This window comes from Falco rusticolus, chromosome 6 (assembly GCF_015220075.1).
Source record: "Falco rusticolus isolate bFalRus1 chromosome 6, bFalRus1.pri, whole genome shotgun sequence".
In the NCBI taxonomy this organism is placed as follows: Eukaryota; Metazoa; Chordata; class Aves; order Falconiformes; family Falconidae; genus Falco; species Falco rusticolus.
Genome location: NC_051192.1, coordinates 77297797 through 77316338, shown reverse-complemented (window position 1 = coordinate 77316338; position 18542 = coordinate 77297797). Strand labels below are relative to the sequence as shown.

The 18542-nt window shown below is 39.5% G+C and overlaps 1 protein-coding gene across 6 annotated transcripts in view; it reads right to left on the bottom strand.

Moving 5' to 3' along the window:
- ADGRB3 (adhesion G protein-coupled receptor B3) overlaps positions 1-18542 on the bottom strand; it is a 466021-nt gene that overhangs the window by 442937 nt on the left and 4542 nt on the right. The gene's annotated exons all lie outside the window — the stretch shown is intronic.

Below are 18542 nucleotides of genomic sequence, written 5' to 3'. Positions count from 1 at the left end.
CTAAAGTTAACTGTTTTCTTGTTAAATGTGTTAGGTTTGTGTGGCCAGGACTTAGTAGCAGGTGGGGCTACAGCAGTGGTTTCTGTGTGAAGCGGCTAGAAGTTTCCCCCATGTCTAACAGATCCAGTTAGGGGTCCAGGCTGGCCCCACCACTGGCCAAGGCCAAGCCCATCTGAGGTGGTAGCGCCTCTGGGATAATATATTGAAGAAAGGGGAAAAAAGACTGGGCAACTGAAATTGCAGCTGGAGAGAGGAGAAAGAATATGTGAGAGAAACAGCTCTGCAGACACCCAGGTCAATGTAGAAGGATGGGGAGGAGGTGCTCCAGATGTTAGAGCAGAAATTCACCTGCAACCTGTGGTGAAGCCCATGGTGAGGCAGGTTGGGCCCTGTGGCCCATGGAGGCTAACAGTGGAGGAGGTATCCACCTGCAGCCCAGGGAAGACCCCACAACAAAGCAGGGTGATGCCTGAAGGAGGTTGTGACCCCATAGGAAGCCCCTACCAGGGCAGGTTCCTGGCAGAACCTGTGACCCCATGGAGAAAGGAGTCCATGCTGGAGCAGATTTGCTAGCAGGACACACCGGAGCAGTCTGTTCCTGAAGGACTGTGCTCCATGGACGGTACCCACACTGGATCAGTTTGTGAAGAACTGCAGCCCATGGGAAGGACTCATGTTAGAGCAGTTCATGGAGGACTGTCTCCCATGGGTGGGACCCCAGGCAGGATAGAGTGTGAGGAGCCTCCCCCGACCAGAAAGGAGCAGCAGAGACAATGTGTGATGAACTGACTGTAACCCTTGTTTCCCATGCCCCTGCACCACTGGCAGGGAGAAGGTAGAGAATTTGGGAGTAAAGTTGAGCCTGGGAAGAAGGGAGGGGTGGGGAGAAGTTGTTTTAAGATTTATGGGTTTTTTCATTACCCTACTCTAATTTGATTGGAATAAATCAAATTAATTTCACCAAGTTGAGTCTGTTTTGCCTGTGACAGTAATTGCTGTGTGATCTCTCCCTGTCCTTATCTCGTCCCATGAGCCTTTCGTTATATTTTTCCCTCCCCCTGACATACAGTTGAGGAGGGGAGTGATAGAGCAGCTTTGGGGCACCTGGCTTCTAGCCAGGGTCAACCCGCCACATTAAATTAAAAAAAAAAAACAAAAAAAACATTGTACAATCCTGTGTTATTTACTTACTTTAATAGTATAAGATAAATATACCCTGTACCATTGGATTCTGGCACATTCAGTTTTCCACAGGTGACCTTATTCTTGTTTGTCAAGTTCTTCTTATTTTTTAATTGTTTTAGAATCACCCTTGATTTCTTATTCCTAAAAAAAAAGCTTTTTAACTCAGCTATTTTAAAGCAGATTAATATCATCCCCTTCAGTCTTTCTGGTATTTGTTTTTTTCCCTATGATGTTGTAAGAAAATCCTTATTATCTTAACCCCTTTGGCTAGCATTAATCTATTTCTCTTTTTATACCACCTTATCTTTCCCCTACAAGCTTTAACTTTGAATATTTTTGTCTGGCTGCCTTTTCTCTTTTCCCTTTCCAGAACAGTATTCAATAGTGATTCCTTATCATGTCTTTCAGTGCCAGAAGCTACCAGCAGCATGGTACAGCTGTGACAGATCACAAGCGAATGGGAAAGCATGCAAACATGCTCCCACTTTGTGTGAGTGATGTAAAATACTTTAAGAAACTTTTTTTTTTTTTTTTTTAATACCACCTCTTGGTAACACTGAACCTGACTTGCTAAATACCAATCTGTTTCAAAAATCTACAGATTAAGGCTGACATAGCCAGAATTATTTGTAGAAAACTTTATTTAGAATGATTTATTAGCGATTCTTCAGATTAACTATTTTGGCCATTCTGCACACTGTCCTTGTATTTTAGATCATTTTACTCCTAATTAGACTACTACAACCTGAAGCATGTTAAAGAATAACTAAAAAGCGACAGACCATTACCGTGATTGATGGGTATAACAAAACTGACAATATACACACTAGCTCTGGTTATGTATCTAGCTACTTGCTGAATACTGACATATGTACAAACTATTAGGGATCGAGAAACCCTCACTATGAACCAAAGAAAAGACTGAATTAAAATATGCAGCTCAATAAAATATGCAAACTCAGGTTTTACCCTGAGCAAGGGATTAGAGTATATGACCTTAAGAAGTCCCTTCAAACCTAAATTTATCTATGAGTCTATATCACATAATTTCAAAAGTATTTTTGAATATATTCATCAAAATTGGTCTGACAAAATGATAGCCTTAAGGCACCTCCCTTAAAATCTCTTGAATTTATTATTATATCTGATTACATTAACACAATGAACTACTCTCAAACATAGAAGAATACCAAAATCTTAATATGCATTTGTACCTTAAAAAAATCTCCATGTAAATCATGACTGAAGTTTGAAAGCTTGAGCTCTGGTCTTCTTGGACTACTGCACTCCAAAATCTGAATCCTATATATGACATCACACCAGGGGAATGCTAAAATATAACCAAACCGTGAGGATGGCCTCCTAACTTAAGTGATCTTCCAGGGACCACCATCAGTTCTAGAAGCTAAATTGCAACAAAAAAGTCATCTAGCTAACTGTTCTCACCCAGCTGGTGTTGTAAACCATTCAAGCTTTCAACATCATTTACTAATGTTTTCCAGAGGTTTCCTAGTTCTAACATTTTAAGTATATTCTATCTATTCAGAGCATAATTTTTTTAAGAATGTAAAGCTTACATGTTTACAAACATTTTTTCTAAAGGGAGAAATATATAAGGACTGCTACAAAGAACAGCAGCACTTAGTTAATTTATTTTATTAGTCTTGAAATGGTTGAGGGTAGGCTCAGAAACAAGGATCCTGTTGCTCTCATGAACTTCCCAGACTTACTGGGGGAGGCATAAATCGCCTTTTGATACCTGTATGCCAACAGTTTCTGCAAAAATACAGGAAATAATCTATTGCACATATGAAGGAATAAGAAAGATATAATCTACACAAATTTAGTAAAAAAATATAAATTCAGTAGATAGTTTAATGTAATTAGGAAATTTGCTTAACCATTATAACTGCATATTTCTCAGTGAGATGGCATTGATTGTTCCAGACTACCATGGATTTGTACATGAATCGAACACAAAATTATTAGTACTATAAAACTGAGTGCTGTGTGGTTGTCCTTATCATGCAACTAATGAGTGGTATACACAAAAAAGAAACTTGGAAAATAAAAATTAGGGACACCTGTGTGGACAGAGACATTTATGTATGATATCTGGCCAGAGTTCAAAATTCACACTGCTAAATGTTCACCTGGGAGAACTAGGACAAATTCAGCTGTAGCAAATGTACTGGAGACAGGGTAACTAAAAAAGGGAGGGGGTAATTTATAGCATTTTCTGGAATACAGAACAAAACAAGACCCCGCAAAAAGTAAAATAAAATAATGCTGCGATTGGTTGTTAAAGCTATTCAGTGTTACAAATTAAGATTAACTGAACAAAGACAGCTCAGAGAGCAAAAGTGGTCCCAGAACCATTGTCACTCAAAAGCACATAGATCTAACACTGCCCTGGAAAGGTCATCAGTCCATCTGTTTCTTTGGCAGAGGTGACAACCAGCCTACATAGATTACTCTCTCCTAACAGTATTTAACATTCCATAATCCTCAAACCAAAGACAATCCCATAAAAATCCAGGAGACAATCTAAAGCATTTCTATACTATTGCAGACACAATGGGCTAGAAGGAACACAGTCATTCTGTGGTTAAAAGCACTGATTTCAACAGATTCTAAGCTAGATCCTCCAAATGAAAGTGTAAATGATTTATGACATCATTAGATACAATTGTCTCTATGCAGACAATTATTTCCAGTTCTCTGAGCTTATTGTGTGGTTTATTATAAATAATCTAAACAAGAAAATGTAAAACATACATTGAATTATTTGTTTTAATCATATTTGTTACACATTTGTACTCACAAATGAAAAGTATTTCAATGTTGTTTATAATTCATGTGATTTCAAAGACTTCTTGTGTCATTTTGATTAAGGTATTGCCACATTTGAGTAGACTTCAATGCATTTACACATGGCAAATCTATTAAAAATGTAGTAATCATTTGTGACAGTGAAACCACAGCAATAGGAAAAGTAAAATCTTGATTAAATAAAACCTGTACCTTTGTGTTTCTTACACCGATGAGCGACCAACTTGTAAATGTGCTTTCATATAAACAATAAAAAGAATGCTTATTATAAAAAAAATCCAGAGATTTTACTGAGAATTCCATTTTTAAGAGTGTGTGTGGCACTTTCTAGTAGTTCTTGTGCTTAAAATGACAAGAACCCAAAACCAGATAACATGAAAGAATCTCTGGCTCACCTTGCCTTCAGTCCTACTGGGATCAGTGGAAATTAAATACTAACAAAAGAAAAGGTTGACAAGCAACATCATGAAAATCCTCAAGGTTACTGCAAACGGATTAACTCTCAGTATTTGTACATGTTCTAGATACCTGCTTTGGTGTCTAAAAGGGGACTGAGCAGAACTGGAAGCTTCATTTCAAGCAAGTAGTGCAGATGCCCTGGAATTAGCTCCTGAAGAGCCTATGTGAGGACACTCCTGTTCCCAATGGGCCTGAATAAAGGCTTCTGGGACTGCATACTGTACTTTGTTCCCTCTTCAAGCCTGGTTGGGGATGTAGATGACCACATAAGTCTGCTGTGTGCCAGCAAAAGGCATCTAACCTGCTGATAACCAAACCTCTACACACCCTTGGGCAATGCTATATACTTCAGAGATTACTGAGCTGAACCCAAAGACTTTTTGCTCACTTTTATTCAAAAATACCAGCTATGGAAAAAGGTAGAATACACCTTTCACATACGAATACGCTACTTAAAGTAAGTATCTCTTAAGGAGGAGGACATAGAAATTCATGGTCATCCTTAGCCTGAGGAAACTTAAGCCCATATTTTCTCTTTCCTGGGATACTGCCCTCACTAGCAGGCAAAGGCTCACATTAAGCATTGGTGCGTTCTGATATTCCCATGAAACTACAGCACTGCAAGAAATAACAAAGCAAGATTTATGGGGTCAGCAGAAGCAACTCAGAGGAAACCCCGCTCTGTACCGGTGGTTGAAGCGCTTCCTGACTGAGGGCAGGCTCTGGGCAACATACACATTTAATTCCTAGCTTCACCCACTACAATTTGGTTTCCTGCACTCTACCATCACAGCAGTAATGGGACTTGAAGAAATTAATGGGGCGTGGGCTGGAAGGCATATCCTGCCTTTTATGACTGAGACCATTTTTGTGCATAAAACCAATGGAGAAAACCAGTAGAAGATGATGGCACAGAGCAATGGGAGAAAACAAACCAGATTTGGCAAGAATTCATGACACAGAGGAATCACATGCAAAGTACTGCATAAAGCTGGGAGTACTGGACTCTTCACAGACCTTCAGCTTCAACTGGTTGTGTGACTGGAGTGATGAGGAAATAAAACCAGGGAATTAAATACAGGGATTCTGTTTCTTTGTCCAAGCTTGTGCATTTCTTGAGCTAGCTGAAATACTTTGTTTTGTTTTGGTTTGTTTTGGTTGATTTTTTTTCATTTGTAATTCCTACAGAGCTTCTGTGTTTACTTCACCTATTTTATACCCCAGAAGGGATAAACTGTAAGGTTAAGAGTACTAATAAGACCGGAGTTCTGTGGAAGTGCAAACTTCTGGAAAATCTGAGGGTTTAGCTGAAAGAGTAATGTAAATAGCTAACAACCTAGACACACGACAATGCTCAGGGAGACCAAGAGAAAAACCAAGAAGCCTGCTGAGTATTTAACTGTGAGCTCCATCAGGGCAATGTGGCAGTTTCTAACAGAAAGCTACAAGTTACAAATAGCAAATATGCTGAAATGGACTTTGTGGCCTGAGGGTCTGTCTTATAAGAGGAACAGTGTGTGATCGCCCTTCAAGTTAGCATGCACATAATGTATTCTCTGATCAACACAGCACTTTGTGTCTTCACCAGCACATCACTACTACCATGAGCCGTGTGTCTGCCAAAGGAACAAAGGAAAATACCAGGGGTCTTTTCGTCTGCAAGCCAAAAGGATCCCTGTCCTGAAATGGCAGGCTTCCCGACTACATCACAGTACCAGACACCATCTTGGTGTCATATCGCAATAGTGTCTTTGAATAGAAGAGATTTAACAACTCCAGTACTTTTTTACTTCACGAAATCTCCAGTGCACCCTATGTTTAGTCTCCAGTGTTTAATTTACTTATGCCTTTTGAATTAATCCATATAACAGACACAAATACTTTCTAAATTTTCAGCTTTTCAGCTGTTCTGGAATCTAATTTTTTCCCTGCATAAAGGTCTGCATAGACTTCTCTCCAGAATACCACAGGGACTCTCCTTAATTTGCCAGAAAAGATCAATTAACAGTATTTATCCTTAAAATGCACAAAGACCATAAGTAGCCACAAAACAAGCTCAAAATTTGTAATGATAACTAAGCTCTGAGGAAAAGACTGAATGGACAAGACTTTTAAATCCTTGGCTGGTATCAGACATGCAACAAAGATCCATGTTAATAGGGCTATACAATTCACAATGTTCTGTGCTGCTAGCAAAATAACTTCTATTTTTTAATTGACATCTCTCTTAGCCAGAAAAATAGCAACCAGATCACTGAAAAGATCCGCACGGATTTTAATACAAAATGATTCCCTAAGATCTTCCATACCCAACTGTTTGAAGTGAAATATTGTGGTCAGTGTACACCCACAATAGAAAACAGACCTTAGAAAAGTAAAACAAATCCTTTGACACTGTGCCACAGCATTATTGTAAGGTATTCAGTTAGGATTTTAAAAAATGGCAGTTGCCAATCTCTGAAATCTAGTAATTGCTGGACAGTGTTTTGGTAGATGATCAAAACATCCTACATGCTTGCTTTTGCATTTCTCACCTTATGCGATCTAAGTAAATTATAAATTCTGTTGTTAAAGATGATCTTTTTGTCATGTTTTTTGATAACCTTTACTATGTATACTTACATCCTTCAGGGCCAGATATTCTTCCACAGCTCATAATACAATACATATTATCTCCCAGTACTTCATAATTTAATGCCTTCTCCTTCTTAGGAAGAAACTCCCTGACAGTGGCTGTCATCTTAAATGACTGTTAACTTTGTGTTTAAATACGTATCATATATTTAAAATGTTTTGTGAAAGGAAAAATTTAGAGATAAATACAACTCTAAATTTACACAAAAACAAGAACTAAGAAGCATCTATTACTCCTGTTGTAGTTGTGTCAGTCATAGCCAAACATCAGCCAACTGCTCCTAAAGTCATCTGTTTTTATCCAGACGTGTCTAGTGTGATACCATTTGTCAAATATAAATCAATAAGGTGATACTACTTTTTCTTTTATCTAATGCTGAAAAAAAACCCGCAGGCTTTAGACTACTGACATTTTGTAACAAATTCCATGGCAGCTCCTGAACACATTCAACAGAAGAAAAAAAAAAAAAAAAGTACAGTGATGATAACCAGTGTCATTCTTGCCAGTTAATTCTATAAACGTTTTTTAGTGTAGCCCTGTATCCTTACAAACACAGCACTGCTGTTGCCATTAAGAAGCCTCAGGATATGTCAAGTATTGTCTGAACTTCTCTTGTTTTTCCTGGAGCTTTGTTTAGCCTGTTTAATGACCAGCCAGGTATTGCCTGATTTGTTTAATTTTTGCTTATCATTGTAGAACCATATTCTTTTTATGGATGGTAGCAACAAACAGTTATTCTGTACAGAATGACATACTTATTATCCCAGCACAATGATTAAATGAACAAGAGCACAGTCCTGGCAATGAGAGAATTGTTTGAGAGCAGAGGTGTCCGAGCAGGAGACACTGGATGCAGTGGCAGGGGCAGAGGTCTGGCCGGGTCAGCGAGGGGCAGGGGATGGCACTGGGGATCCCAGAGCTAATGAAGACTACACTGATGATCAGTTAAGACAGTGCAGGTCCAGGAACTGCAAAAAACTAGGTTCTAGGATAACAAGAACAAAGAATATTTGCTCAATTTATGTAAGACAGTCCTTCTGTAGGAAATTTGTTATTAATTTATTACTTTTTGATATTGATCTATTTGATAGATATTTGTTTTCATTTATTTTATAATTAATTTGTTTGATAATATTTACAGAAAATATTGTTAGTAACAAAATATTAGTTTCTTCTTTTAATATTGTTTAGATATATTTAAGGTACCCACATTTTCAGTTGAGGGTATTTACTGGTAAACCTGCTTTTAATTAAATCCCATTTACATGAATAATCCTTTTGATTCAATATGATTAATTATGTACAAGTCAACACAAAAGCAGGAATTTAGTCGTGTCTGAAAAATATTTAGATGCTACATCACGGCACACTTGGGTTCCCCCTCATGTCTTATTTACGATAGAAATTCTTTTATTGTATAGTTACTGTCTGTGTTATGTTATCAGACCAAATTCTGTTCTTTGCAACATTTCAATTTCACATGGACAAAAATCCATTATCTAAAATCTTAAAAGCATGAAATAGGAGATATATAAACATAAGAGTCCTTCATTCCCTTCATATAGTTCATCTGAAAAACAGCCAATAAAATCACACTTTCACTTCAAGCACCAGAAAATACCTGAAGCCAACACGGGTTTGATTTTCATCAGAGCTATGGGGAAAAAAATATTTGGGGTTTAGCAGAGATGGCATAATCTATATATTTTAAGTACCTGTATGACACTGACTACTGAGCAAACTGTAAACTTTGATGTACTTATCCTCATAATATCACCAGAAGGCAAGGCAGTACTATCATAACAATACCATGGGGAAAGTGATGCACAGAAGTTGTATTTTCAAAAGAAATCAAATAAATTTGCATGCCTCATCATCACTTCCAAGGCCTACATCCAAAATGAGGACCTCCAAAGTGTTCCTCCCAGGGCAGCCCACACCTGCTGATGTCTAAGAGCCATAAGCAACATGCCCTAGATGCACACAAGGGCCTGGGCACTGCCTTAGCTGTGAGAAGTAGCAGACTCCTGAGAGTCACTTGCACCTCTTCTCAGAAGGCTCTGTCCAGTCAAGGAACAGGAATACTCTTGATTTTTCCCAGATTTGAGGCTGCCTCAGTTTTTGTGGATAAATTAAAAACTCAGTTGACTAAAGAGAACAAATATGTAATCATTTGAATATTAATTTACAAGACAGGAAAACATCGGTTGCAGGCCTGGCTCCAATTATTTTTAAGTCTATTACATTCTCCCAGTACAATAACTATCAAACTTTTCTTCTGATCACAATTCTGCTTCAAGAGGTGAAACTTGTATCTATTGCATTTATGAACCCAAATAACAGCGTAATCAGCTGAAGCCCTATGGCCCTGTACATAACTCCCACAACTTTATCAGGTGTTGGGGTTGGCTAATATCCCAGCCTTGGCACCCCCCTCCCTTCGAAGGAGAGTGAACCTTCATGAGACTCTCTATATTAGTGGTTTCCTAGACATTTGGTGCAGACGGGACCAGCTGGACTAGGCTCTGTACTCACATTACACCTGCAGTGCTAAACATTTTTCCTCCTTTCCTTTGTCAGTATGAAGCACATCTATCAACCTTCAAACCCACCAGTACTGGAGCATCTGTATGTGTGCCAATCACTGCAGATATCAGCCAATGCCAGAGAAAAAAACAAAACAAAAACCAACCAACCAAACAAACAAAAAAACCCCACCAACCCAAAACACTTCCAAGGATAAAAACAATAACTTGTTATAGCTCAAACTGAAGTACCCAGTTTTGCAGACAGTTGAAATCTTCTATGCATACAGTACAGAAGGGACTGCAAATAATATATTGGTAGGGTAGAGAAGCAAATACCGTATAAGAAAAAGTGAATAATTTAGGATTCAAAGAAATATTCCACATTAAATCTTCAGACTTAAGATTTTCCAAAATCCTTTCAGGAGAAAGTGTTCTTGCATAAAGGATGTACAATATTATTCCTCATAACCAATAAATAGCATGAATTCAATTCCCTGATTTTCTAATCTGTAATTTAAGCTCTTTCTAGCTGCACTACAGGAATGAGTTCCAAGGGCTTCACAGGCTCATCCCTGAGCACTCTGTGTACACTTTCACAGAAATCTGCACCACTCTTTAATGGTCAGCAGGAAGCCCTGAATGAACATGTATCTTGGACTCTGTTTTGAAGGGTTGGCCAGTAATATTGTAACCAAACCTGGTACAGCTGCCTAGAAACACAGTATGATGTAACTGGCTGCTAACATATGCAAAAGAGTGGGCAAGGGTAATGGGTATTAACCACTTTATCAAAAAACTTTTTTTTTTTTTTTTTCCAAAGCAAATCTAAACCTGGCTGAGCCAGTACCACTGTTCCTCTCCAGCTCTTTCTTGTGCCGCTTTTTGGTACTGATGGAGGCTTGGCTGGGCCATCATAACACACACAGCATCAAGATAATCTAACTAAAAAACCTCAAGGTCAGTAGTTTTCTGCTTGGCTGGTGTGCTGAAATGGCTCAGCAAAGAGAAAGGAGTGAGGCCAGAGCCATCTCTGCAGCAATGGGGTCCCAGATTCTCACAAGCAACAGGTGGTAACATACCTCAGTTGATGACACTGGTTAACAAATTCCCACTTAAAATAAGGTATTTGCAATGCCAGTTAGAAGCAGTAAGGTTAGAAGGCCTGTTAATCATTTTCCATGGCTAATTCCATTGGAGAATTGCTGTTTTGATCCTTCAGCCTCCCAATCATCCTTCAGCAAAGCTGCTCAATAGCACACAACTATCAGCTATGGCTGAAAATTATTATCCATGCTATAAACAGACACTGTCTCTGCATAACTGATGAATGAACTAGCAGTACATGAAGATGAGCAGGAACCAAAGTCAGCTCCCAAAGTGTTTTGCAACTGAATAAAAAAGAGCAAATTTGGTGAAAACTGCCCAAAAAAAGGATGACACACTGCTCTCCCTATTGTCATCAGTTTTCTATCAAGCTACCAAAAAATGGATGGTATTCAAAGTTTCTGTTTTTGTTGTGGTTTTGCCACGTCAAGGAGATATAAATGAAATTTGAACTGAAAAACTGAAAATAGTTTGCTTCCAAATTTCAGTTGCACACATTTTCAGCACCATCAAAGAATACTAATTTGAGTATGTCATATGCCCTGTTGTCCCTTCAGAAAATTAAGAAGAAAACCAAGAAACCGAAGTGCAGCGCATAAAGAGATAGGCTAACCAGCTAAAAAAGAAAGAAAGACAGTGAGCAGTTACAAAGTTGGTTTTTTTAAGTGCATCTGCTTCACTCAACTAAATGTCAAGGATGGTTTAAAAAGTAAAATTACAGAGAAAAAACCCTTAATTAATACAAATTATGAAACAATTTGCTTTTGGTAGAAGGAACACATGCTACCATTGTTTCATGTCTCTTTTGTGGGCTCTAATCTAATATTCATTTAGACCAAATTATATTGATAGCATGGGGAATTTGCCTTGAGTAAGGACAATGATTTGGCCTTTGCAGAGTAGCGTAACACTGGTCTCATACACTGTTATTATAGATTGTTTTTATTAATTCTGATGGTGGCTAGTCCATCAGAAAAATGTGTCAGTAGACTGACAAAAACTTTATTCATAACTTTGGTAAGGGATTAATAAAACTGAGAATGACTTTGAAAAATTTGACTGTCTTCCTCTTGAGATTTAACTAGCATCAGTAAGGGCTCCAACTCTGAAATATTCATACATCAATGATGCATAATTTGTAAATTTGTACTTTATATCATGTACAACTTTCTCTATCCTAAAGAGCATTTTATATTTCTTGTTACAGTGAATGCAAATAATGCTCAATGGAATTCTGCAGTGACCTTTGTTTTATTACAATTACTGCATATTTATAAATGAACAGCTAAACTTCAATTTGAGAGCTACAAAAACTTTGAGTTTGAATCCTTTGATAAAACACAACTGAATAAACTTCATAAAATTAATTCCCTAAGAAGAGAAAAGAAAGTCTCATCTGAAAATTCCTCTGTGTATATCAACACACAAAGCAGATTTTTCCATGCTTTTGCAAATAGAAGACTAAACAAAACAGCAATATGGATAGATTTGAACAGAAGAGGATAAATTGCTTTAAAAACAGCACAGGAGAACACATTAAATGTAATAGATCATATAATCACTGTATTATATAAATGCATAAAATATAAATACGTAGATATAAACCACTGCATAATAATAAGAAATGCAGTACCTGCATTATGTCATAATATAATTCCATGTAATGTCACTGAGACCTAATAACTGAAATCCCACTATGTAAACAGAATCACCATTAACTTCTGTTAATGGCTGTTCTACATGTGAACACTTCCACATTTTTCAGAAGCACAAGCAAATCAGAGGACAAAGTCTAAAATACAGTAAACATTGTATATTCTGCCCACCCATAACAAGTGTAATAGAAGTATCTGAAGACAAAAGGCATAGCTTACTGGTACAAGAAAGTCAAGGAAGGCATGACTGGTCTGAAATATTTGATGGTACAAGTATCAAGTACTTGCTCACCGGAGCCAGCAATAAAAGAGTCAGAATCCTGCTTCTAACCTGGATGCATTTTGACTTCAGTCTGAACACTTAATTTCTTTGCATATCTTCCCCATTCTTTATCACTGGTTCCTATTCATGCCCTGTGCTTTAGAGTGGAAGTCTCTAGCAGCACTCATCCCCAGCTGAGAGCAGGTCTCCACAATGTCTGATGTGCAATAATGCCCACAAACAGAGGTTTAATTCAAGCAAAAATGGCAGCCTGGGGAACAGAAATCCTGGTCTTGGTTATAACACAGCTTCCAACATACTACTTCATTTAAGTGATGAATGTTTTAAGCAAGCAATGAGCTCATGAAAAACCAGCATTCAGATCTTGTACAGTACATTTGTGATTTCGCTGAAGGCAGAGCAAACACTTGCTGCAGCCGGCTGACCTTTCCCACAAAATAAGTAATATGTCATCTTGTTAGTGTGAGGAGTGCTGAATAAAATACTGATAGAATCTGTGATACCAAAGAATTACCACTCAGACACACATATAAGCAGCCAAATATACTTACTAATAAAGCATTTAAATAACTGGAAGAAAAAACATTTATATAGGCTTTTCCTACTGTAAAGGAAATTGGGTATTTCCCTTTTTGAAGGTATCAGAAAATTCACTTATAGGTTGATCCAAATCCTACCAAATTCAGTCTGCATGTGAAGTGCTGATTACTTTTGTGCACAGACTTCTAAACTTTACTTCAAAACAAGAAGTTTCATAGTTTACTGAAGTAAATCAGGTGGAAATGATCAATACAGCACAAACTGAAGTACAATCATTACTGATAAGAGCATATAATCCTTGAAACTCAAGGTAGGGCTTATTGATTAAGAAAGATTCTGATCATTAATGCTTTTTCTGCAGTGCATCACTTCAAAAAAAGAATCTGAAATCAAACTTGCATGGCTCTGATAAAGCATCCTATTATGAATGGTCCAAAGTGACCCAAATATGGACTAAGAATATAAACATTTCAGGTGATCATTTTCTTTTATCAAAGTAAGTCCAAAAGGGCATTACATGAAGCATCCTGAAATCCATAGATTTTGAAACATTTCCTTCAACTGGGAACCAAACCCATAAAGAAGAAACACAATGTCTCTGACTAATTTTATGAGAGTTTCTATGACGATTTTGGCCATGAACATTTTAAGAGGAACAATATTAATGTAAAAAGTTATTCAAAGTGAAATAATTTTTCTTTACATTCCAGATTTTCACTGAGATCAAACTGCTCATAACCTGCACAGTAACAGGTTATTTTAGTGTATAATTTTTATGTTTTTAAACAATATTTTATAAGTTGTAATGAAAAAATAGCTTTAACACAAAATTAGAGCCTGTTCTTCCATTAGTGCTCATCTTCCTATGTCCCCTTGAACTCACAGATAAAAGAATCATAAGCAGCAGGATATAAAAACTATCAAGAGTCCTCCAAGTATGTTGCTGTACTCTTTCAATATTCTGGAAAACAGTTTTATTTATTTTGGATTCTCTAAATTTTTCTTTAATATAGTTGTTGCACTAATTATAGAAGTGTATAGTTGTGAGGCTCTGTTTTGTAATTTTTGATCTTCCTAGACAAGTTCTGCACTGATTTAACAGTTTAAATCCTCTGATGGAGCCAACTGACTGCATCCTACATCTTACTATTATTCAACGTGTAATAAATTATTGTTTTAAAGAGACATTTATTATAGTAAAACCTCTTAAGATATCCCTGGGGTTTTTTGGTGTTTTGGGGTGGTTTTTTTTCAGATCTGAAATCAGGAAAAAATAAATAAATCAGTTGCTGAATACTGAAATGCTGGTACACAGTGAGCTGTTAGAATTTGTGACATAGTAGACCAATGCTATATTTCTAGCATATTAAAAAATCCCCACTAAAATTATTTTAGACTGGCTGAATAAGATATACAAGATTAAGCCTGGAACTCCAAATGCCAAGATTTAATTAATGTGAATAACCCCTCTCTTCTTTTCTTCTGTTGGATTGAAGTAAGAGGTTGAAAGAATTATTTTCATTGCTTTATGAGGGACTCTGTCAGATGCGGCAGTAAAACAGGGGAAAACTCTCTTCAGTTTCTAAGTAACTCTTATAAAACCCCACAATAATATTATGGCTTTGTAATGGTCACAACATGAAAAGAAGTTTTTGCATTGTTATTGTCATCATTCATAAAATTGTATGGACTGACTACATGCAAAGGTTTTACAGGCCCACTAAAGTTGGAACTGAGCCCTGTCTTACTGACAGAAACTTCATGAGATACTTCAGTCACCGCACTGAAGATCAAGAGGACAAATTCGCTTGAGCCCTTAAATTCAGGACCCTGCCAGAATGTTCATTGAGATCTATTTCCTAGTGCTTTGATCCAGGCTAAGCACCTCAGATGTAAGGCTATGGAAAAGGATCAAGATACAATGAAACTGGGTCTTAGTAAAGATGTGGTGATTTTCAATATTGCTTTAATCAGTGACAGTGAAGATGATCTGCCTTTGGAAGAAATGCTGATTAAACCACGTATTTCCAAACCATTTTATTAAAAAAATAATAGTTACAGCTTCCTTTTTTGACCTAGTTCCTAGTTCCTTATTGTTCAACACTTCAGCACTTTTAGAAACACAATCATCCATTGTATACTTGTCACATCTTTTGTAAAATGCAACACTTTTTTTAAAAAAGGAAAAATACTTTCATCCATTTTCCAAAGCCATTTATCACAATCAAAATTGTAAAAAAATATCAGAGTTCAAAAAAGAAACAGTAGGCTTTAATCTAAATGTTCTTTATTTACATTATGGTTCTAAAATGTGACTGGAAATAGTTTTGAAAAAGATTTTACACTTCACACAGTCAAGCTTGATGAAAGCAAATCTGAAGGATGGGAGGGTATGCATAATACTGTAGAAACCTGCCAGGTCTTTGCAATTCCTTTCGGAAAGTCATTGCTAGGCAATGGCAGTACCAAATCTCAAAGTAATACACAAATTCATAAACCACAATTTTACAGAGTCCAAAGCACTCTCACAGTGTTACTCCAACTCCATGTCCCTTAAAACTCAACTTACACTAACAAAACTGTACTTAAAATTGCCACTGTGAACTCTAACAAGACACCATTCTCTCAGTTATTGGTCAACCTTATTTTTGGTACCTATGCCGATCTAACTGGAAGCAGATTGCCTGTGACATAAAAATTTGTATTTCTTGCCTAAATATTTGCTGGCACAAGCAGTGAATTCCACTATGTTTGTGGCAGGAGTATTCTGCACTGTAACCCCTCAATAAAGCCTCCAACTGAACCACAAACCAGCTTTATACATACAAATACACTGACTGATGTAGTTGATAAATGTGACTCTATCTACAGAAAACAAAGACTGAACACACCTCTCTCGCAGATTTTTTGCCGTCTGAGGAAAGGGGGAAAATGCTTTAAACACTGAGTGAAGGACAAAAAGCATTACTACTACTGAGAAGTAAAAGAACAATTGTCTGTACTGAGAAGTACAATTTGCTAATTGTTTATAACTTTTAGTAACGACCTGATGAACAGCTTCCAACTGCATTAAAATAATTAAATAAACATTGAAATAATTGTATTACTGTTCAAAGTCTCAGGAACACCAAAAAAAAAAAAAAAAAAAAAAAAAAGCGCAGTGAAAAACAAGTGAAGGAAACTTCCCACCTACCACACAAATTTCCACCCCCTCTAACCGTGCCGTTTCTCAAGCTCATATCCAGGAAAACCCACAAGTAGGAGCAAGAATTAAAATATGCCTGAAGAAACGGGAAGCAAATTATGTTGGAAATGAGTTTCAAATTTAAGCTGGGGAGATGGGGGGGGGGGGGCAGTGTTTGCCCTAAGCTTCCTTTGTCCTTTCTACAAAGCTCTTTTCGGAAATACGTGTTTTGACTGCGAGACACGCATCCCCCTAGAACTCGGCACATTTTTGCGACCGGTAGGAAGGCCGGCAGCGGCCCGAGCACCCGCCGTGCTCACATCCCTTCTCCCGCAGCGCCGCGAGCCAGGTGGTACCTTGGGATGGAATCGGCGGGCAGCGGGGGATGCACCTTCCTCCCGCTGCGGGACTGACTCTCTCAGCGCTGGGGCCCCGCCAGACCTGCGCGGGGCTGCCAACGCGGGGCAGCCGCCACTGCGCGGCTGCGCCTTCTACGCGCCTTTGGGTCTGTGGCGTTCGTATTTGCTAACGGGCTCCTCTCCTTCCCCGCGCCCCCATGACACACACGGCGGAGGCAGAGGGCGTGCGAGCAGCGCATCCCCCCTAACTTGCGCGGCCCGCTGAGGGACGGTGTGAGCCCCTGCGCACCCGCGCAGCGCCCCGAGCGGCAGCGGCCTCCCCCGCGCAGCGCCCGGGGGTCCCGCTCGGCCCCGGCTCTGCCTGCTGCGCCCCGGGCTGCGCGGCGGGGGCTGCCTCCGCCTCTCAGGGCACTAATTAGCTCTAAACGACGTTAAATACCATCCCGGCCGCCGCACGGGCTTCTCGGGAAGCGTTTTTTGCCGGAGACGAGCTTGCCCGTCACGTCGGATCGCCCCGTTTCCTGGGCTCCGCGCTCTGGGCGCGGCGCTGACCTGCGGGATACTGGATGTGTCCCTCACCCTCTCCTCCCCGCGGCCTCTGGCACCGCGGCAGCTGGAGCAAGTTCAGCTTTTCTTCTCCCACAGCACTGGGGCTTGGCTGCCCTTAAAGAAAATCCTCTCCTAACAACGTGTCAATGTTACATTCCTCCACAAAGCAACTTCTATTAGGGGGGCTGGGAGCTTGGCACTGCCTCGGCACAGACTGGGAGCTTTGTGGCTATGCAGAAAACAAGGAGACAGGGAACATTTCCTGCATTAAAATGCAACACCCTGGGCTCTATGATTTATCCCCCCTTTCCCCCATTCCCGCATGGCTGCTCTGAAGGATCCCCTCGCCCACAGGTTGCAACCAGAGCCCCCCATCTAGGTTCAGCTGACACTTTCCCTGTCTCTCATCCCCTCCAATGACCTTCCCCAAACCACTCCCCAGCCTCCCCAAAATGTCAGGAGGCCAAAACAGGAGCTAGGCAGAGGGTTGTCGTGCTAATCGCTGGATGCCCTGTCTTCCCACTCTTCTAAAACCTCCCATTTTCCAGCAGGGACACAAAGCAGCTGCTGGGACTGACAGATCAGCACCCCACCCCCCACTAATACAGAGCTGAGGCCACCTGGAGAAAGGGTGCAGCAGCCCGTGGCTCCTTCACAGAGCTCCCAGCAGGTCAAAACAGCGTGTCCCAGTTCTGTGCAGTGCCTCACATCTCCAGGCATCTCAGGCAGCGGGTTCACCCTGAAGAACTGCATTTGCTTTTGGTTTGGTTTGAAGATGTTGAGGTCTGGCTCCATGGGGACCAGGTGTCCTGACCATGGTAAATCTTTTGGTCTTTTAGTCAGGTTGCCCGCATGCCTTTGAAAATGTTTTCCTTGCAAAGTCAAGGGATCGTATGAAGAGGGCCAAGATTTTGTAGTCAGGTGGTTGCAGTAAAGAGGTGGGGGGGGGGGGGAGAGCAATTCCTGGCTCCCCAGCTGTGGGCATTACTGTAAGAGGGGGCTGAAAACAGATGAATCCTACTTATGAGGACTTTCAACAGTGCTTAGCAGAACTATATGCTGAAGGTTAAGCTGGTTTAGAAATTAAAATGCAGCCTTCCCAGCCCTGAGGGAGTGAGTATCTTCTCCAGCCCTTTCGCCTCATCTAGAGGTGAGCCGGAGTGGAGAACAAGTCAAATGAATGTATCAAGGAGAGCCGGCAGCAGGACCTAAACGCCAGTGTGGGATTC